The 22,433-nt window shown below is 44.0% G+C and overlaps 1 protein-coding gene and 1 long non-coding RNA gene across 2 annotated transcripts in view; both read right to left on the reverse strand.

Annotated features, from left to right (window-relative positions):
- LOC134225415 (insulin-like growth factor-binding protein complex acid labile subunit) overlaps positions 1-22,433 on the reverse strand; it is a 531,242-nt gene that overhangs the window by 182,899 nt on the left and 325,910 nt on the right. The gene's annotated exons all lie outside the window — the stretch shown is intronic.
- LOC134220933 (uncharacterized) lies at positions 20,571-21,698 on the reverse strand. Its single transcript, XR_009982123.1, has 3 exons — positions 21,547-21,698; positions 21,406-21,479; positions 20,571-21,347 (listed from the first exon to the last, which is right to left on the reverse strand). It is a non-coding gene; the product is annotated as an uncharacterized LOC134220933 (long non-coding RNA).

Consider the following 22,433-nt stretch of genomic DNA (forward strand, 5'->3'; position numbering starts at 1 on the left):
ATTTTATGGAGTTCTTAGATGTCACCGAGTTTCAGCTTTCAGCTATAAAACTTCATTGAAATATCACCACTTGAATTTGAAAAAGGAACACGGGTACCCCGTCGGCCGCATAAGGGTTAAAGTACCACCTAATTTTACGTCAAAAATGACGCTCGTATATGTCGGTGTCACAGCACCTAAAATTACATGATTATTTTTAGGTGTGCAGCCAAGACTATTGTATGAGAGTAGCATCACTTTCATCCGTTACCACAGATATTGATTTGGAACTAATCACTATCTCTTACATAGAAGCAATGCACTCTTCAATAGTCGAGATCTCTCCTGGCCACGTCCTTGCGAATGCTTAGGAAGGGGAAGGATGGTTTGTTGGACACCTACTTAAGAAAGATGCAGAGAACTCTGACCTTTAATAGGTGCCACGGGAGGTTTTGGGATAGTAAGGAGGGTTATAACAGTAGGAAACGTTTTGGTATAACGTGAAACACAGAAAGAACTAAGATAAAAATACAAAGTAGGAAAGGGACGAGCCTGAAATTGAACCCACGACCTCCTGCTTATAAGGCAGAAGCGGTAGTCACAAGACCACCGAGCTCGTCTAATGTTTTGCACGAGGTTCATACAAATGCCCATAAAAAAACAATAGAAAGGATTGGTCGACTATATGTTGAAACGCATTTGAGACCTTCCAATAGTTGGACCCCTCGCTAGTTATTCATGGAATCATTTCCACTGACCTCTCGTGTATCTGTATGACATAACACGAACATTTTATAACCAATTTAATTTGTTAGCATACCGCTGGAAAAAGGAAAAAAAAATAAATTGTCACAGCTTAAAATAATAGCGGTCATCTTGAGTTTTTGGATTTCTGGGTTAATGGGTGGGTTAATTTAAGCCCACCCACGCAATCCAACGTCACTGGCGGAAGCAACGAATCCTCTTCTTTCATTCAACGGCGCTGTATTGCGTGGGTGAGCACACATTAACCCACCAGCGACGCGACGTGCGAAGCTTTTGTTTACAAAAGCAGTTTCGCCCTTTTGAAATGTTGGTGCCAAAATGTGTTGTATGGTGAACTTCTAGTGCGAAGGTTCTAGTGCCACATACCCCATACGAAGGTTTCAGCTAGATTTATCTTTAAGATATTTAATTTTGATCAATTTAATCAGATTTTTAAAAACAATAAACGATCCGATTATTCCCACAGATATAAGCAACCATACCAATTAACATTGCTATCCAGCAAAAAACATAAATAGTAAAAAGAACCATTGGGTTCGACTGCAGAATTTTGCAAGCATCGATCGATCAGAAACGATTTTGAAATTTTCTTCTAGACGTCCTGACAAGATCTTGAAGCATCTAATCATCTAATCATCTTCGAAACAGGCCACATCTGACAATCAGTATGAAGAAGATGCGTCTATGGATGATTTTTTTGATTTCTCGGTTAAAGAACAACTCGTAGTGAGAGTGCAGCTGAGAAAAACTTCTGCATTGCCGGTGGTAACTACGTTGACGTCAGGAACCTTGCAAGCAATCCGTAAAGAATACTTCTATTATGAATCTGAAGGGATCAAGAGCAAGGACTCGACACTGATTTTTGACGCTCTTGGAACCATTTGTCCAACTTCGGTCAAACAGAAGCTGGCAATATTGCCAACAAAATCCGATGCGAATTAGGAGATTAATCGCTCAGTATGTAACGTCTACTTGGGAGCGAATACAATGTGACGTCCACTACTCTTTGAAATTACTAGACCTCTATCAGGCTTTTTTGTGTACCAGTCTACTGTCACAAAATCTTAGAACCTGTGATATCATTATTGATCGACCTCTTATGTTTCACTGTGTCCAGCTAGGTAAGCAATGAGTTTCGCATTTGTCAATAAATATTGTTTTTCACGCAAAAGTCCAAATCAAATTTTTTCTTTATTTTTGAAGCTTCAACAAATACCGTTATTATCGGTATTGACTTTACCAAATACCGAATACCGGCATTTAAAAAAATGACTTCATGATAAATTTTGGTCGAAAATGAAGACGGTGGTAGCGCTAATAAATTGTCGGCGGTCACGGCGCCGAGCTCTATCTTCAAAAATTTACTCCTGATTTCCATTTCAGAAAGTTACCTTTAAATCTGTCGGAGTTTATACCGAATAAAATTCCCGATGGAAGAACAAAAAATCTTTCAGCATTTTCAATTGTGCATGAACTAAAATTTCTAAATATTTTCTACATTGCGCTATTCTCATAAGGCCGTTACAAATATTTATTTAACTTTTTGTCCTACTGGTCTCCGAAAGGTAAAGGGGGGGGGGGGGTATAATAAAAAATAAATATTAAAATGAAAAAAATCAAAAAACTCCTCGGATTTGTTAAAGAATGTTTTGAAAATCCTCAAAATTATCCAAATTTTATTTTGTTGCCCCCTCAAAATATTATTTTTTGGCAAAAAAAAAAATCCGAGGGGGGAGACAAAATAGATATTAAATATTTGTATCGGCCTAACAGTTAAAAATAAATCTAATGTCTTTTGGTTGCGTGTACAAACCGGATTACAATATCAAACTAAACATCATTGAAATCACCAATCGACTATGCATATTAAGATGTTAATATTCAATAATAATGAAACAACCCTTTCCCAACCGTAAGTAAACTTCCTTTATCTTGAATTAACTCATTACCATCGGTACACACACGTCAATTAGCATCGTAATGTGACTGTGCTAAATCGACTGAAATCGATACCGTCATGCAACTATCACTCCTACCCGCTAGCCGCTCTGCTGCGCGATCCACTAATGAGTCTGGAAAATTAAAAGCCAATTACGCCCAGCCCAGGAATATTGGCTTGTGAGAACCTGTTCCTCTGGCTGTGTTATGATCCATTCCATTCACGTGAGCGCGCGCTTCGACATATCCTGATGCCGCCATAGTTTATTCATTTGCTGCTGCTGCTGCCCATTTATTTGCCTTGTTTCAGCGTAATGATAAATAAACAAGAGTCATATTCACGCGAGGGCAAAAAGTGAACCGAATGCTGCCACCTCCTCCTCCTCCGCTGCTCCGTTCATTGTGGTCGTCCATCCGGGGGTCTCGGACCACTCGCGCACCATTTACCATGAAAGTTATCCCAGGTCATTATCGCTTCAACAGAATGTGCTATTTGCCCTGCTGTGGCTACGGCTGTGGCCATTCCTCACAATAAACCAGAGCGTGTTTCCTCGGCCAGTGCTGCAGCTGCAGCAACCACGAGCGAGCCATACAATGCATAGTCTGAACTACCGCGGATGCCACCATCTTCACCGTGTAGAATCGTACCTTCCAACCATATCCATTACATTGATTCTCGGTGCTTATCTTGATGCATAAAACGTGTAGAGACCTATTGACTGAACATGAGATTCTGGCAGTGAGATAGGTCTTGCAATCGACCTCGTTATCCCCTTCGCGATGAGAGCTGCTAATATTTACACACCCAACCGGAGCCAGGGACTATGGAGTAGGTATCGATTCTATTTATGAGCCGTTGTTGGCAAACACCAACGCGTGACCTTGCGCGTGATCAGCTGTGTTGACACCTCTCCTGGCCCCGAAAGAAGTGGTGTCAATGGCACCTGGTCGCCTGCAACCGATGGCGATGGTGTTCTCGTAACTTTTCTCGAATAAATTTTCCATAAATTTAGGAGCAAAAAAATAATGCTTCGGGGAAACAATAGCATCTCCTCCGTTCGAGTCATGCTCCAGGCAAGGGAGTACAAAGGATTCGAAACATAAGCACGCTGTGTTTTGCGAAACGAGCAAATGGCATTAAAATTCTAGTTTTATTTATATTTATAACTTGTTCGTTTTGTTTATTCGCATCTGATGGTGGTGAGTGCTGACTGCGCTGGACTATGCAAACGCATCCGAGGATGAATGGAGATCGTGGGCGTAGCTAGGAGAAAGTTTGCCAAAATACCTTAGTTGTTGCGTTTCGAAAGTGAAACAAATGTAGCTCCATACTCATGTCCGAGGTCAAGCCGAAGACTTATCGACTCATGCTGTCTCGTGCCCAAAATAGATTTTCGTTTTTCTATAATCCGAAAAATGAATATCCACTTCTGCTACAACTCTGTTCATTGAACTGCACTTTCCAAAGCGATGTCTGGCCAACTTTCTCGTTTCAACTATTCATACAAACAACTTTTTCGCAAAAGTTCTATTTATGTTCCGTCTACCGGGGCTGTAGTACGCGGGTCGTTTCATCTTTCGCCCAGTTATTGGAAAACTTTCCCAAGTTTTAAATTAGAATTGTTACTCCAGCCGCACCCATAACGCACCATTTGTTGTTCGCCACAATCCAAAGCTGCCTCCCAAAATGCCACTAAAATAATTGAATTTGTTCGGTACGCTGATTACAAATTACACCCCTGCTGTTGCCGCTCCCGAACGCCAGCACCAGAACCACAAGTTCGCCGGTGCAACCAAAGAGCAAAGTCGGCCTCCAGCTTTGCGCTGGTCGGACCAAATATGTTTTCGTTTCCGAGAGCCGACTCGGTTCCCATTATAGTTGTAGTTGGAATTTGCTCCGACTGGCCACTCAGCAGGGGATCTCGAAACGGAAAGATTTATACGATTGAAATTCCGCGCTACTTCTCCGGGGCCGATTCCTGCACGCCGCCATCAACATTGTCGTCCAGTTCTTGCCAAACGGCGTCTTCGCTCTTTAGTGCACAAATGCTAATGGAAAGCGACTAAACAGAACTGTGGCAAAAAGGAAAAATCAAGTATGTATACGCATCAGAGGAACGGGAAAAGTTCCTTGAAGCGAAACGTTCCGCTTCTTTAATGGTTTTCCAAAGTTCACCCGCAGAAGCTTTCTTGCGGCCAAGAGAACTTGATGCTTCCGATTGGCCGCATATTAAAGCAGTTCTCGCCCGCCAATTTTGCATTCTGAGAACTGGAGTACCGTTTAAGTCTGATGAATTTATGGCTAGGCCTTGGAAATACGTGCATAATCTAACGAACTTGAATCCCAGGGAACCGATCGCTTCGGTGTACGTTCAGGTGTTTCCGATGAATAACTGAATTGTTGGACCTACAGTTCGGGACGGGTGCGAAAACCAGTTTTTCCTGCCATAGTAATCTATTTGCGTTTCCCCGGTTTGCCATCAGCCGGCCGCGATAAATCAACAGTCAGATTCTTGGGCAGTTTATCACCTTCGCAATCAGCTCCGATGCGGGGCTTTCCAACTGATGGGGCACGGTAGGGTTCTACTCAATGGAGTCGGATCGGACGCGGAGGAATTTGGGTTTCGGTAGCAGTCGACAATCTGGTGGCAATGATGGTGACACGAAAAAAGGTTTACGGTGTGTGGTTGATAAAGGTGACGCAGATATGGAAAATATGCGTTTATGGTGACTTACGAGCAAAAGTGAAGTTGCTCGTCTTTAATTGGTTTGGCACACAATCAATTGGTTGCATCACAGCTTCTTTGCAAATTCTCAAAAAAATCAATTGACTGATTCAAAAACTTCTTAAGTATTCATTACCAATTTCTTGTAAGAGTTTCTTCAAAATTAAACCTTAGATTAATTATCTTTCAATACTTCTAGACATTTCTTGAAGAATTTCTTCTTTTAAAATTCTCTTGGGTTTTTTTTTCAAAACTTCAGAATCTCAAACGGTAAATTTGAATAACGTCACCCACAGATATAGAGGAATTTTTTGACAAAACCAGACTCTGAAACTTTCGAAGAGACTCCCTATAAAAAATCTAAAACCACGTAGGTTCCGATTAAAATGCATCAAGAATTCCGATTCGAATGAACTTAGGATTATGTTCAGAATCCACTAGAAAATCGGATCAGAATCCACTTCGGATTACTTCCTAAATCCACTTAGGACTTCGATCGAAATCTACTCAGAATCAACTTAGACTTCCACCGGGGATGACGATTGAGATTCTGTCCAAAGTTCGTTTGGGATTTCGTTCGGAATCCGCATTAGATTTCCTAAGAAATGAGCATAAAATTTCTTTCGGAGTTCGCTTAGAATTCCATTAAGAATCTGCTTGGAATTCCGTACGGAATCCATTTGCAAATCTGTTTGGAATCCGCTTGGGATTTCGTTTGGAATCCGCTTGGGATTCCGTTTGGAATCCACTTGGGATTCCACTCAGAATCTACTTGGTATTCCGCTCGGAATCCACTTGGTATTCCGCTTGGAATCCACTTCAGATTCCGCTCGGAATCTACTTGGGATTCCGCTTGGAATCCGCTTGGGATTCTGCTCGGAATCCGCTTGGGACTCCACTCGGGATCCGCTTGGGATTTCACTCGGAATCTGCTTGGGATTCTGCTTGGAATCCGCTTGAGATTTCACTCGGAATCCGCTTGAGATTCCGTTTGGAATCCGCTTGGAATTCCGTTTGGAATCCGCTTGGGATTCCGTTTGGAATCCGCTTGGGATTCCACTCAGAATCCGCTAGGGATTTTGTTCGGAATCCGCTTGGGATTCCGTTCGGAATCCTCTTGGGACTCCGTTCGGAATCCACTTGGGATTTCGCTTGAAATTCCGTTCGTAATCCGCTTGGCATTCCGTTTGGAGTACGCTTGGGATTCCGTTTGGGATCCGCTTGAGATTCCGTTTGGTGTCCGCTTGACATTCAGTTTAAAATCTTTTTGGGATTCCGTTCGGAATCCGCATGGGATTCCTTTCAAAGTCAATATTGGATTCCGTTCGGAATTCGCTTGGGATTCTGTTCAGTATCTGCCTGGAATTCCATGAGGAGTCCGCCTTGGATCCCTTTCGGAATCTGTCTAGAATCCCATTCAGAATCCGCTTGAGGCTCTGTTGGGAATCCGCTTGGGATTCCGTTCGGAATCTGCTCGGGATTCAGTTAAGAATCCGCTTGGGATTCCATTCGGAATCCGCATAAGATTCCACTCGGAATCCGCTTGTGATTCCGCTTGGAATTACGCTTGAAATTTCGTTCGGAATCCTCTTGGGATTTCATTCTGGATTCGCTTGAAAATCCGCTGGGGATTCTGTTTGAAATCCGCATAGGATCCGCATAGGATTCCATTCGAATTCATTATTTGATTCCGTTCGGAATACACTTGCGATTCTGTTCAGAATCTGCCTGGGATTCGGTTGGAAACCACTTGGGATTCGCTTAGGATTCCGTTCATAATCCGCTACGTCAGGAATCCGCTTGAGATAACGTTCGGAAACCGATTGGTATAACGTTCGGAAAACGATTGGGATTCTGTTCGGAATCCGTTTGGGATTCCGTTCAGAATCCACTTGAAATTCCGTTCGAAATCCGCTTGAGGTTTCGTTCGGAATCAGATTGGGATTTGTTTCGGAATCCGATTGGGATTCCGTTCGGAGCCCGATTGGGATTTCGTTCGGAATGCGATTGGGATTTCGTTCGGAATGCGATTGGGATTTCGTTCGGAATGCGATTGGGATTCCGTTCGGAATCCGATTGGGATTCCGTTTGGAATCCAATTGGGATTCCGTTCGGAATCCGCTTGGGATTCCGTTCGGAAACCAATTGGGATTTTGTTCAGAATGCGTTTGGGATTCCGTTCGGAATTCAATTGGGATTCCGTTCGGAATCCGATTGGGATTCCGTTCAGAATCCGCTTGGGATTCCGTTCGGAATTCATTTGGGATTCCGTTAGGAATCCATTTGGGATTCCGTTCGGAATCCGATTGGGATTCCGTTCGGAATCCATTTGGGATTCCGTTCGGAATCCGATTGGGATTCCGTTCGGAATCCGATTGGGATTCCGTTCGGAATCCGATTGGGATTCCGTTCGGAATCCGATTGGGATTCCGTTCGGAATCCGATTGGGATTCCGTTCGGAATCCGATTGGGATTCCGTTCGGAATCCGATTGGGATTCCGTTCGGAATCCGATTGGGATTCCGTTCGGAATCCGATTGGGATTCCGTTCGGAATCCGATTGGGATTCCGTTCGGAATCCGATTGGGATTCCGTTCGAAATTCGCATGGGATTCCGTTCGGAATCCGATTGGGATTCTCTTCGGAATCCGATTGGGATTCCCTTCGGAATCCGATTGGGATTCCGTTCGGAATCCGATTGGGATTCCGTTCGGAATCCGATTGGGATTCCGTTCGGAATCCGATTGGGATTCCGTTCGGAATCCGATTGGGATTCCGTTCGGAATCCGATTGGGATTCCGTTAGGAATCCGATTGGGATTCCGTTAGGAATCCGATTGGGATTCCGTTAGGAATCCGTTGGGAATCCGCGTGGAATTCTGTTCAGAATCCGCCTGATATTCCGTTCGGAATCTCCCTGGAATTCAATTCGGAATCCACTTAGGGTTCCGTTCGGAATCCGCCTGGGATTCCCCTTGGAAGCCGCCTGGGATTTCGTTCGGAATCCGCCTGGGATTCCGTTTGGAATCCACACTGGATTCCGTTCGGAATCCACCCGGGATTCCGCTCGGAATATGCCTGGGATTCCGTTCGGAATCCGCTTGGGACTCCGTTCGGAATCCACCTGGGATTCCGTGCATAAACCACCTGGAATTCCGTTCGTTTGTTCCGTTCGGAATCCACCTGGGATTCCGTTTGGAATCCGCCTGTGGTTCCACTTGAAATCCGCCTGGGGTTCCACTTGAAATCCGCCCTCGATTCCGTTCGGAATCCGCGTGGGATTCTGTTCAGAATCCGCCTGGTATTCCGTTCGGAATCTCCCTGGGATTCAATTCGGAATCCACTTACGGTTCCGTTCGGAATCCGCCTGGGATTCCCTTTGGAAGCCGCCAGGGATTCCGTTCGGAGCCCGATTGGGATTTCGTTCGGAATGCGATTGGGATTTCGTTCGGAATACGATTGGGATTCCGTTCGGAATCCGATTGGGATTCCGTTTGGAATCCAATTGAGATTCCATTCGGAATTCGCTCGGGATTCCGTTCGGAAACCAATTGGGATTTTGTTCGGAATGCGATTCGGATTTTGTTCGGAATGCGATTGGGATTCCGTTCGGAATCCGATTGGGACTCCGTTCGGAATCCGATTGGGATTGGGAATCCGATTGGGATTCCGTTCGGAATCCATTTGGGATTCCATTCGGAATCCGATTGGGATTACGTTCGGAATCCGTTTGGGATTCCGTTCAAAATCCGTTTGGGAATCCATCCATCCGGAATCCACCCGGGGTTCCATTCGGAATCCGACTAGGAACGGAGTCCCAATCCGTTGGGAATCCGCGTGGGATTCTGTTCAGAATCCGCCTGATATTCCGTTCGGAATCTCCCTGGAATTCAATTCGGAATCCACTTAGGGTTCCGTTCGGAATCCGATTGGGATTCCGTTCGGAATCCGATTGGGATTCCGTTCGGAATCCGATTGGGATTCCGTTCGGAATTCGATTGGGATTCCGTTCGGAATCCGATTGGGATTCCGTTCGGAATCCGATTGGGATTCCGTTCGGAATCCGATTGGGATTCCGTTCGGAATCCGATTGGGATTCCGTTCGGAATCCGTTTGGGAATCCGCGTGGGATTCTGTTCAGAATCCGCCTGATATTCCGTTCGGAATCTCCCTGGATTTTGATTCGGAATCCACTTAGGGTTCCGTTCGGAATCCGCCTGGGATTCCGTGCATAAACCACCTGGAATTCCGTTTGTTTTTCCGTTCGGAATCCACCTGGGATTTCGTTTGGAATCCGCCTTTGGTTCCACTTGAAATCCGCCTGGGGTTCCACTCGAAATCCGCCCTCGATTCCGTTCAGAATCCGCGTAGGATTCTGTTCAGAATCCGCCTGGTATTCCGTTCGGAATCTTCCTGGGATTCAATTCGGAATCCACTTAGGGTTCCGTTCGGAATCCGCCTGGGATTCCCTTTGGAAGACGCCAGGGATTCCGTTCGGAGCCCGATTCAGATTTCGTTCGGAATGCAATTGGGATTTCGTTCGGAATGCGATTGGGATTCCGTTCGGAATCCGATTGGGATTCCGTTCGGAATCCGATTGGGATTCCGTTCGGAATCCAATTGGGATTCCGTTCGGAATCCGCTTGGGATTCCATTCGGAATCCGCTTGGGATTCCGTTCGGAAACCAATTCGGATTTTGTTCGGAATGCGATTGGGATTCCGTTCAGAATCCGATTGAGATTCCGTTCAGAATCCGATTGGGATTCCGTTCGGAATCCGATTGGGATTCCGTTCGGAATCCGATTGGGATTCCGTTCGGAATCCGATTGGGATTCCGTTCGGAATCCGATTGGGATTCCGTTCGGAATCCAATTGGGACTCCGTTCGGAATCCGATTGGGACTCCGTTCGGAATCCGATTGGGATTCCGTTCGGAATCCGATTGGGACTCCGTTCGGAATCCGATTGGGATTGGGAATCCGATTGGGATTCCGTTCGGAATCCATTTGGGATTCCATTCGGAATCCGATTGGGATTCCGTTCGGAATCCGTTTGGGAATCCATCCATCCGGAATCCACCCGGGGTTCCATTCGGAATCCGCCTAGGATTCCATTCGGAATCCGACTAGGATTCCATTCGGAATCCGACAAGGATTCCATTCGGAATCCGCCTAGGATTCCATTCGGAATCCGACTAGGATTCCGTTGGGAATCCGCGTGGGATTCTGTTCAGAATCCGTCTGATATTCCGTTCGGAATCTCCCTGGAATTCAATTCGGAATCCACTTAGGGTTCCGTTCGGAATTCGATTGGGATTCCGTTTGGAATCCGATTGGAATCCGGATTGAGAATCCGATTGAGATTCCGTTCAGAATCCGATTGGGACTCCGTTCGGAATCCGATTGGGATTCCGTTCGGAATCCGATTGGGATTCCGTTCGGAATCCGATTGGGATTCCGTTCGGAATCCGATTGGGATTCCGTTCGGAATCCGATTGGGATTCCGTTCGGAATCCAATTGGGACTCCGTTCGGAATCCGATTGGGACTCCGTTCAGAATCCGATTGGGATTCCGTTCGGAATCCGATTGGGATTCCGTTCGGAATCCGATTGGGACTCCGTTCGGAATCCGATTGGGATTCCGTTCGGAATCCATTTGGGATTCCGTTCGGAATCCATTTGGGATTCCGTTCGGAATCCATTTGGGATTCCGTTCGGAATCCATTTGGGATTCCGTTCGGAATCCATTTGGGATTCCGTTCGGAATCCATTTGGGATTCCGTTCGGAATCCATTTGGGATTCCATTCGGAATCCGATTGGGATTCCATTCGGAATCCGATTGGGATTCCGTTCGGAATCCGATTGGGATTCCGTTCGGAATCCGATTGGAATTCCGTTCGGAATCCGTTTGGGATTCCGTTCGGAATCCGTTTGGGAATCCATCCATCCGGAATCGACCCGGGGTTCGGAATCCGCCTGGGTTTCCGTTCGGAATCTGCTTGGGATTCCGTTTGGAATCCGCGTGGGATTTCGTTCGGAATCCGTTCGGAACTCCGTTCGGAAACCACCTGGGATTAAGTTTGGAATCCGCCTGGGATTCCGTTCGAAATCCGCCTGGGATTCCGCTCGGAATCCGCCTGGGATTCCGTTTGGAATCCACCTGGGATTCCGTTCGGAATCTGCCTGGGATCCCGTTCGGAATCTGCCTGGGATCCCGTTCGGAATCTGCTTAGGATCCGTTTTGATTCCACTTGAGATTCAGTTCAGAATTCGTTAAGGATTCAATTTGAAATCCGCTTGGGATTCAGTTCAGAACCCACCTTGAATATTGTTTTGAATCTGCATGATATTCTGTTCAGAATCCGATTAGAAATCCGTTTGGAATCTACTTAGGGTTCAATTTGAAAATCCTGTCAGAATCCCCTTGGGATATCGTTCGTCATCTGCTTGGGACTTCGTTTGGAGCTCAGTTAGGGCTCCGTTCAGAATCCTTATAGGAATCCGATCGAAATTCGCTTGGTATTTCTTTCGGAATCCACTTTGATTTATGTTTGAAATCAGTTTTTTTGAAAATCCTTCTTGGGATTCCGGTTGGAATCCACATGGAATTTAATTTGAATTCTGATTGGTAATCCTTTTTGAATCCGATAGAGACCGTTTGATATTCTATCCGCTAGAGAGTTTCGCTTGGAATCCGCTTGATATTCCAGTCGAAATTCTCTCGAGATTTCTTTCGTAACTCGCTTTAGATTGCGTTCAGAATTGACTTTGGATTCAGCTCGGATTTCACTCGATATTAATTTCGTATTCCGTTCGGAATCCACTTGGAACTCGATTCGAAATTCGTTGGAACTTTGTTGGGAACCCGATTGGGATACCGCTTGGAATTCCGTTCGACAGCCGGTTGGAACTTCGTTTCGGCGACCGTGTAGGATTCAATCTAGAATTCGGTTGGGATTTCGTTCGGAATCCGAAAAATATTTTTATCGATTTTATCATTTTTACTACGTCACAAATGCAAAATTTGTAGAATATAAGCCCTTGTTCTAGTGATGAACTCCTCATACACTAAAAAAAAACATTATAATAAAGAATAAAAAATTCCCTTGTTCTACGCAGTATGATGTTGTCTTGCTGAAACCACTTTGCATATGAGCTACGATATATGATTGTCAACAAAATATGTATCAATTCATCGTATCCACCGCTCCTCCTCACATTCGCCATAGAAAAATATCCACCAAACCGCGCCAATTTGTCTCCCATATATGTTTGCCTGATACGTTCGATTTATCTTCCAATTCTCCACTCCTAAATTGATGTGGCACACGAAATCGATTATCTCCCCGGACGATATGCCATTTTTTTCTCCCTCCCACACAGAATTTGTCACTGCTCGAAAATTTACGACCCCCAATCAATTTTCGCACATAATTAACCGAAAAAAATCCACACGAGAATAACACCTTCGGAGTCATTCCATTTTTTTTTTTCGTTGCTCATTCAAGGGGGGCAAGACGCCCCATAATACCGAAATGGAATAACGAGCATCAGCACGCCAGAAAAGCATATCTCTTTCTTTCCCTGAAACTTGAGTTCGCCATTTTGGCCAATAATTTATTGGCTGCCCCGTGGCAGCGGGATTGCCACCAAACTCTGCCAGCTTACTTCATAAATAAGCATAAAATCGATCGCATTCGGTGTGTGAACTTGAACTTGGCTCTCAGTGGTTTCGGACCGGTTTATTTGCATTACAGCCACATCGAACCGTGTTAAATATGTCGTTCCTGTGCCAAAGAGGAATTAGATCGGCGGTGGATGGTTCCCCGACTTTGGGCAAACATAATCTTGAACGATCAAATGATCTCCTATTTAGCCCACGCATTCCCACAATCAATTTGAGTTCGATGCCCGTGGGCCGGTCGAAATATAAAGATACGTCGTAAATCTAGTCTATTCTTTCTATTGGTAAATTTAAAAAAGGCTTGAAGATGAAGAAGTTATTCAGCTGCCGCGTAGAGAACAGTGAATTCATTCTTAGTTCAAGATTTTGAAGCAATTAACTGCTTTTGATATTTTACGATGGTTTTTAATATCTTCATAAACCCTAACATGGCTACATTGTCTCGGGTTTGGGAGTGATAAGCATTTCTACAATTCTAAATTTTACGTGAAACAAGCCATTTTTTAATGACAATTATGAATCGGAGTGCTTCTTATGCCAGATCGAGAATCAGTCTCATCCAACTTCATGCAAATGCGCGTTTCACAGCAAAGCTTATGAAGATCGAAATGGAAACTGATTCCCCTGAATTATACGCCCAATAAAATTATATTCCACATTTGCATCTAATCCAATTTGAGTCAGAATCAAATAACCGGTTGAAGTTCTTCCAGCAAAGGGCAAAGAAGAGTGATAATTGGAAGGAGACTGGGGTCAAATTATTTCTAATTCCTCAGCAAATCTTGTTCAGAGTAAATTTCTGATCGTAATTTAAATTATTCAAAATTTTAAACTAGTCAATAATCGTGAAAATTGGTAAAGCCAGCTCGCTCCGAAAACACACTGTGAACTATTTTCCCTAATGCTTCGATCAGGGCAATCAAATTATTTATATATCCATCCAGACTGCGCTGCCGATGATCTGGGAATTGCTTCTCCTTTCCATCGACCGGTGGATGAGGAGACAGAAAGCTCGTAACCATCAAATCGTATAACATAACATATGATGATTTAAATTATTGTTATGGGCGGATTATTGGCCGGCGACGATTGAGCACAGTGCGGTCGAAATCGATCCTGATCTGCAAGAGGAGGTTGGACGTTGAGGTGTTTGGAATTGTTTCAGCTATTTGGTGTTGAAACCGGTTCGAGAACGTGGCGTGATTCGATGACTGCGAGAAGTGCAATCATTGTGCTACATCACTGTCGCTTTCGTTCAATGATGTGTGCTTGAAATCATTCGTTTTCCACTATATCTGAAAACTTTTTTAAACTATCTTCTACTATTACATGAACACTTTTTACAAGGAAATGCAAGAAATGAGAAGAGAGACATCTTAATTTTTTTATTGGAAATTTGGATTTCCTAATGAAAAATCTTCTTCTATAATTGCGATTCTTACGTTAAAAAGTGCTGATAATGTTTTGGCATTTGGAAAATTTGCATTATTCGCGAAAATTTTATATTTATCAATTGCTTCTACCCTGAAGTATTTATCAGCAATTTCCTCTTGTCATAAGACGAGTTAGTACTTCTTCTTCTTAATGACATTACATCCCCCACTGGGACATTTCCGCGTCGCTGCTTAGTGTTCATTCAGGACTTCCACAGTTATTAACTGCGAGGTTTCTAAGCCAAGTTACCATTTTTGTATTCGCATATCATGAGGCTAACACGATGATACTTTTATGCCCAGGGAAGTCGAGACAATTTCCAATCCGAAAATTGCCTAGACCGGCACCGGGAATCGAACCCAGCCACCCGCAGCATGGTGAACTTTACAGATACGTATTTCAAATTCATTCAGCAGGAGAAGAAGTGGCCATGGAAGTCAATGAAGATGCTTTCCTCGGAGAAACGGAAACTTCTGAAGACCTGATGGACAATTCTGGTACAGTGTTGACGAATGTTATAGCCGAGAAGGTTGAGCTGGAAGATACTGCAACAGACAGACAGACCGTCAGAAACGCAATAGAACAGAGCGATTTTCCAGAGGGCGCATTGAGGAATTCTGTGCAAGCCTTAGTGGAAGTAACAGAAACATCAAAACAAGCTGTAGCAGAAGATTATGAAATTTCTAAATCTATACGAGGACGTCCGAAGATCTTATCTAACGGCTATGCTTACAACTTAAACAAGAAGGTACATGTTGAAGTAAATAAAGAAGTAAAAACAAATATTTTTATTCATAATGTAGGTAAATGACGTTCATTATTGGGCCTGTGTAAAAAGCGCAGCCTAAATATTTTGAATCGGTGTGGAGCGACACTTATTTTGCGAGTCACAACAGGACAGAAGCATAGGATAGACACCTTCAAAGAACATTGATTTCGAAACCAGCAAAGAAGAAGATATGTCGAAGAAACAGTGAACCAATTAAAACATATTCTAAAGCTCCTGAAACGCCGGATGATTTCGAAGAAATTGGCGAATGTTAAAAAAAAACTTTAAATGGGTCCCCGTTTTGACGTAGAATACGTCCTTCGGAAAAACATACGGGGGTCATTCTGCAGAATCAAATTTGAGACCGTCACGAAAAGTGGTCATGAAGTATGGGCTAATAACTCAGCCATCTTCCAACCGATTTTGATGATTTTCACACAACTAGACAATTGAAGAAAATCGCTAAACTATTGAAAATTAAATTTCGTCAGGCACTGTTGAAAACTTTTGATACTCAGTTTATTGCCTACATTTCGGCTATTAGTCATCTGGCGCGTGACTTGATAAATGTTAAAAATCAAATTCGGAAAATGATTAAAGGCAAGAAACCTATAGTTACTGTTTTGAGTCGCTGCACTCTAATACGTAATTCTACGTTGATTTTGCGGTCGTGTGAACAACCTTCTACTTTTTTAGTCTGGCAAAAATTCACCGAAGGCGAAGTAATATTGATGTTCTCTACTGCAGGTAATAAAATGGTAACAATTATGTTTGAGGAAATTGTATTTATGTTGAAAACTTACAGACAATGTAAATCGTTTAGCTCCATCCAAGCTTTGGAAAATGATCGAATTTTTGCCACAGCTCCGCAAGGTTTCCGTCAAATGTACTCCGTTTTGGCATCCATCGGTACAAAAGAATCAGCCAGATTTCTCCTTATGGTATATTTTTTGCTGCAGTCTAAGTCGGAAGAAACATATACCGACGCTTTCCAGCTTTTGGTCAATTACGCAGCTCAGACCAGTGTCGAACTTAATAAGGAAGAGGTAATCACTGACTATGAGAAAGCTGCAATAAATGCGGTTCAACCAATATTTCCTGAAACTCAAACGCAAGGTTGTTTTTTTTCATTTACCTATGCCAAACAAACGGATTTAAAGTAGTGGACTGGTACAATCATACTCGAACAACAAAGATGTTTTCATGGAATTTTAAATGACTCAAGTCCTTACATTCCTACCACCAAAACTCGTACCAGATGCTTTTCTAACGCTAAGAACTCTAGCTCCAGCGTAGGATTGAGCCATTGTCAAAAGCAAACCGTTTTTCGATAGGTTGGAATGTGTTTAAAAATGTGCAAAAAGACTTGCCTCGTTCCACAAATCGTCTAGAAGGGTGCCATAATCGGCGGCGAATTTTATCGAAACCTAATCGAGGCTTCTTTGAAACACTTGAAAACCTTCAGAAAGAGCAAAATATTACCGATGGGGAAATACCGTGAGGGACCGAAATCCGTACAACACCGAAGTCCGCCTACCTTATGAGATATCATCAAGTTAAAGAGGTTTTGTTGTAATCAATTTATAAATAATTTAAATTATTCTGTTCATATCGACATTGTTGTCTCAAAAGGGCGAAAGTCGCAAACGTAAACATTGACTTCTTCTGCTGATTTCAGGAAGATTAGAGACTTCTGGCGGTATTTTCCACTTCCGTTCGATAGAAGGCGCGGAGCGCCACCAGTTCCAAGTGGTTGTTCGCTGGGAGCGGTCTCAGTTGTTGAGGAATTTGCAGGAAAAGGCGTTTGCGACATTGGCCCTTATGAAACAACCGTGTCGATATGCTTGTCGGTGAGAATTTGGCCATTGAAATGACAAGTAGGCTTTGAAATTGAAATAACAAAAATCAAAAACAAATCTTGCTCTTATAAACACAGATTTTCAGGGGCCATTTTCGCGTGTTAACCATGATTGTTCCAAAAGTTCTTGTGTTTGAATTGCAATTCGCAATGAATAAAGTAAGCTCAGCGGAATATAAATCGAACGGATCTCTTCTCAAGGTGTGTATTGAACTATTTAAAGTGGCAATCAAGTTTATTGGTTAATTGGTGTGCTTTAATTTAAATATGAAGTAGAAAAACAGCTGTACGGATTTTGATCCTTTGATTGGAAATCCGTCCACAGCGGACGAATTTCGATTCAGGAGGTGTTAATTTAGTTTGTTATTTTATTATCTTATGGTAGTTTTCCATGCGTAAAAGTGGAACACTTAAAGAATAGAGGTCCTGTTGCAACATAGCGGCGGAAACAGAGCAGAACGAGGAGTTGGCTTCATTGTGATCGGGAAGCAGATGAAACGTGTTATCCGGTGGAAGCCGATAAGCGACCGCATTTGCGTGTTGAGAATGAAGGGCAAATTCTTCAACTGTAGCCTGATCAGCATCTATGTCCCAACGAACGGTAAGCCTGATGATGTGAATGATGAATTCTATGAGAGCCTTGATAAGGCCTACGGAGAGTGCCCAACACATGATGTAAAGATTGTTATCGGGGATGCAAATGCGCAGATCGGAAGAGAAAGTTTGTTTCGACCTGTCATTGGTACGGAAAGCCTACATTCTGCTACCAACGATAATGGCCAGCGACTTGTAACCTTTGCTGCTGCTAGAGGGATGGCAATCAGCAGTACCTACTTCGCACGTAAAAATATCCGCAAACACACCTGGCAACATCCGAGTGGAGACACTTGCTCACAGATAGACTATGTGCTGGTGCTGAGGCGAGCAGCGTAGTTCGCCTCCGCGCGGTGCTCGCTGGAAACGATAGCGTATCAACGGCAGTTGAAGGGCTAGACGGCTAAATGAACTACAACGAAGGAAGCGCTGGTTAGCGCATTGATACTTAGACTGCCAGTTAAGTCTCAATTACGGTTCTGGCAGGCGCGTTACAGGTTGTGTGTTTTGGTATATTGTTATATTGTATATTGCGAGGGCTGACAGCCGAGTCATTCTACTCCCTTAGTAGAGCCGGGTGAAACCGACTCGAAACGGCGGGTGGGCTAATGGCAAGGCTGCCTTCCGTCCCATAAAACCGTGGCGGGCCTTGTGGCACGCTGTCCAATTCTGCTGCCTGGTTGGTGACCAGACAGAAGTAGGCTCAGATGAACTCCCTGACTAACGCCGATCTGGCTCTGAACACGAGAGTGTCAACCCACGCATGGCCTCCCTGCTTGCTCGCAAGCATAGACAACCATGAGATCACAGAGGCGACTACTTCAGTAGGATTCGATGGCAGCTGCAAGGGGGACCCATGAGCTATGTCAAGTACTCCAGTTTCCAGAGGTAGGGGCGCCGTAGGCGCAGCAGGAGACCCTTTCGCAAGTAGGAGTCTAGCGAGGTCTCCTCTCACTAGGGAGGAGAATGGTGTTGAGGCAGTAGCTAGTTTGCACGGGACTAGCACTACTCCAGCGGGAGGGGTTGACAGCCAGAGCGATGCTCAGGCAGTCAACACACCAGGTGAGCCTCTAACCGGTATCCGGTTAGTCGCCAAGCAGCTCGATGAGATCATCGAGTTCACGAGCGGTCGGAACAATATTAGCAAGGATCTGGTACTTCGACAGTCGGTTCAAGCGGTAAAACGCGAACATGGCACGCTCACCAGGAGGGAGGTTGGAAGCGAGAAGGGGGAGACACGTACTCCGGCAGAACCCTTCTCCTTCCTTGGAGGGAAGGTCTCGACGCAAGAGGTGATTGGCACCACCCCGAGTGTCGGCGAGGGAGGGACTGCGGCGCGCTCCAAACGCGCCCGCCAGCAGTCAGACGGTCGGTCCGGTAACGTTAAGCGGCGCCTTACTGTTACGGACAGCGGTACGGTCGAGTTTGATAGGGCGCCCAATCGTCGAGAGAGGGCACCCAATCAGGCGAAACCACGAGGGAAGGGCAACGGTGCGGCCCAGGCTACTAAACCCAAGAGTGATGGTAGCCAATCTGCGACGACTGCTCAGCGGACCGAAAATCCCTGGCAGCTCGTTAGCAGAGCTAAGAGGAGTTCGGGTCCTCACCCTGCAAGGAAACTTAGGGACAGAGGTGAGGCCTTCTTGGTCAAGATCGACAAAAAGAGGTACGCCGACGTTCTTAAGACCATGCGAGGTGCCGAAAAGCTTTCGACACTGGCTGAGGACGTGCGAAGCGTCAGACGCACCAAGGCAGGTGAACTGATCTTGGTGCTGAACTGGCCCTAGCAGCACACATGTTCCACATAGGTTACTGCAACTTATATGTGACCGGATTCTGTCACAATCAAGTTGCAGCAACCATTTTTGTCTGACTTGTGCTGCTTGGGGGGAGCTGCGGATAGAGTCAAAACGATTGTCAAAAAATCTCCAAAGCAAGCTGTCAAAAAGTATCCAAGTTTTTGAGCATTCTGAGCGCAGCCGAGAGAGTACACGTGTAGATCAACTCATACTAATAACAGTTCATTTCTAACAAAACTCAATTATTTGGTGTCATTTCAAACCTATCGAGAAGATTTAATAAGTGAACAGCATGATTTAATTTTACGATCGGCACAATAATTTATGCAATCCAGTAAATTGACGAAATCTTTGAAATTAATTTTTAAAGGATAAACATAAACATAAAATATCTTGAAAATAAGAATCGAACGAGTCCGCAGCTCCCAGGTACTGAAGCGTGGAGCAAAGACGAGCAGTACCGTCTATAAGAGGTTGGCCCAGGAGGTCCTGGGTGAGGGAGTGGAAGTGAGGTCCCTGGGCACTGAGGTGACCCTCCGGTGTAAACAGCTGGACGAAGTCACCGAGGCAGAGGACCTCATTTCGTCGTTAAAGTTGCAGTGCGATGTAGAAGTCGAGCGGTCTTCTATTCGTCTTAGAGGTGGGCCCTTTGGCACGCAGGTAGCTTGGTTCAAGTTACTGGTAGCGGACGCCAAAAAGGTCCTGGCGGTCCGGAAAATGAAGGTTGGATGATCAATATGCCCAGTAAGCATATTCCAGCCACCTTTAGTCGAAAAGTGTTTTAGGTGCTTCGAATCTGGTCACAAGTCATGGGAGTGCAAGGGGCCGGACCGAAGTAACCTCTGTCGTCGTTGTGGAGAGGAGGGACATTTTGCGCAGGCCTGCGATAAAGCACCAAGGTGCCTTATCTGCGCTAGTAGGAAGCAAGCCCGTAACCATGTTATGGGTGGACCTACTTGTCCCTTCGGTCCCCACGTTGGGCGCCAAATGAAACCTTTGTCCCGGTTCCGGGGTCTAATTACTCGCTTTACCACGTGTCGGGTGAATCACAACTGGGGACTTAAGCGCCACCTTCTTTAGAAGGGTCACCAGTGCCGTTAAAGTCCGGCCAAAGACTCCTAATTCAGGGCAGGTAGTTATTTCCCAAATCACATAAAAACCATAAAAAAGAGCCCAAACGGAAACCAATCACTGAACTAGAAAAGCTCTACCTTATCAGCGTTCGACTGTTTTTAATTCTATCGCACCAACAAACTCTGAGATCCATTAAGGCACAAGAAAATCCTATACTACCAAAGGCTACAATCTAAATCGAGGAAGAAGTACTTACGGCTTATTACTTATTCTAAAGCAAATCCCAAAACTAGAACCTAAGAAAAAAATCCAATAATGATTAAATAAAAATAATAATTTGCAAAAGAGTGTAAAACCAAAATGATCGAATAGAGGGTTGGAGTGGAACTAATTTTAATATTTACAATTTTTACAAAAAGGCCTTATTTACACTATTTACAGGTTTCTTCGAGCTCATTAGCACTAATAGGAACAGGCTTACTTGCTGGCCAGCTGGCACGTGGTTCCAACGACGGAAGAGTTTCGATGTCGTCGTTGTCGGAGCTTTTCGGTTTTGGTTCCAATCGCCGTATTCTAGAGCGGCCGCACAGCAGGGTTTCGACGGGTATATTTGCGCCCCGGACCCGAAGGTGGTGGTCAGGCTGCTTGCCACCTAGCGACGACCGAGTGCCGTGACGGTACGGATAGTGTGCCTCCAGCACAAACACCCACGTTGAATGGGTTTGGCACCTGTTCAACGTAACTTATGTCATGCTCGAGCACTCTTATTTCCAATAAACTTCCTTACCTTTTTATCCAACCGATTTTTGCTTGACACTCTTATTTGAAAAATTTAAACCACAAACCGAAATAACTCAAAATCTAATTTAGAGAAAATGCAATCGAATAAGTTTATAATTTAGCCAGAAAACATTCCAAGCAAACGCACTTCACCGTTTTAGATTGCACTACACGCAAGTAATTTTGGTTAACACCATAGAAAAATCAGGTAAACTTTAAACTGATATGATCACTTGCCAACGGTTTCCACCAGAATAACTCAGAGTTCGTCTCCCAATATGCTCAACCCCCTAAGTCGGTGAACTGATATTGTATTTCTCTTCTTAATTCTGATTGGTCCAAAATGGGTTTTCGGTTTTTCTTTAATTGAAATTTGTTAATTCTGATTGGTTGGGAAAAAGGGTTTCCGGTTCAGGTATATCGAATTAATTGATCATCACGATGAGAAATTTTCAAATTAATCGAGCATCAGACTGCGCCTAAAAGACGGCAACAAAAGATACATCATTTTTCAAATAGGATTTAAACTTATTCAAGCATCAGACTGCGCCTAAAAGACGGCAACAAAAGATACATCATTTTTCAAATAGGATTTTTAAAATATTCGAGTACTAGAACAAGAATACACATAAAATTCTCCGCCTGAAATAAGGCAATCTAATTGTTCTAAAATTTTACTGCAACCTGTTTATGTGGATTATGCTTTCACGTGACATACAATGTTAATAAGGGCGGTATACGTCTAGGACATTTATTCAAAAATAAATAACAAAGAGGAGACAATTGCGAATCAACTATACAAATCTGACATGTAACAAATACATTTGTTACATTCCTTTATACTAAGTTTTCTAATTTATGATTAGAGTCGCTGCATATGAACATTAAGCTAGTTCGTATACAGATCTAAAGCAAATATTTACAAAATAAAATGCTAATTGTTGTTCCTTGAAATCAACAAGGCTATTATGATTGCTATTTTTCTTTCATATTTACAATAGTCAATCGTTCAATATTCAGAATATCTTGTTTTGT

This window comes from Armigeres subalbatus, chromosome 3, assembly GCF_024139115.2.
Source record: "Armigeres subalbatus isolate Guangzhou_Male chromosome 3, GZ_Asu_2, whole genome shotgun sequence".
NCBI classification, from domain to species: Eukaryota; Metazoa; Arthropoda; class Insecta; order Diptera; family Culicidae; genus Armigeres; species Armigeres subalbatus.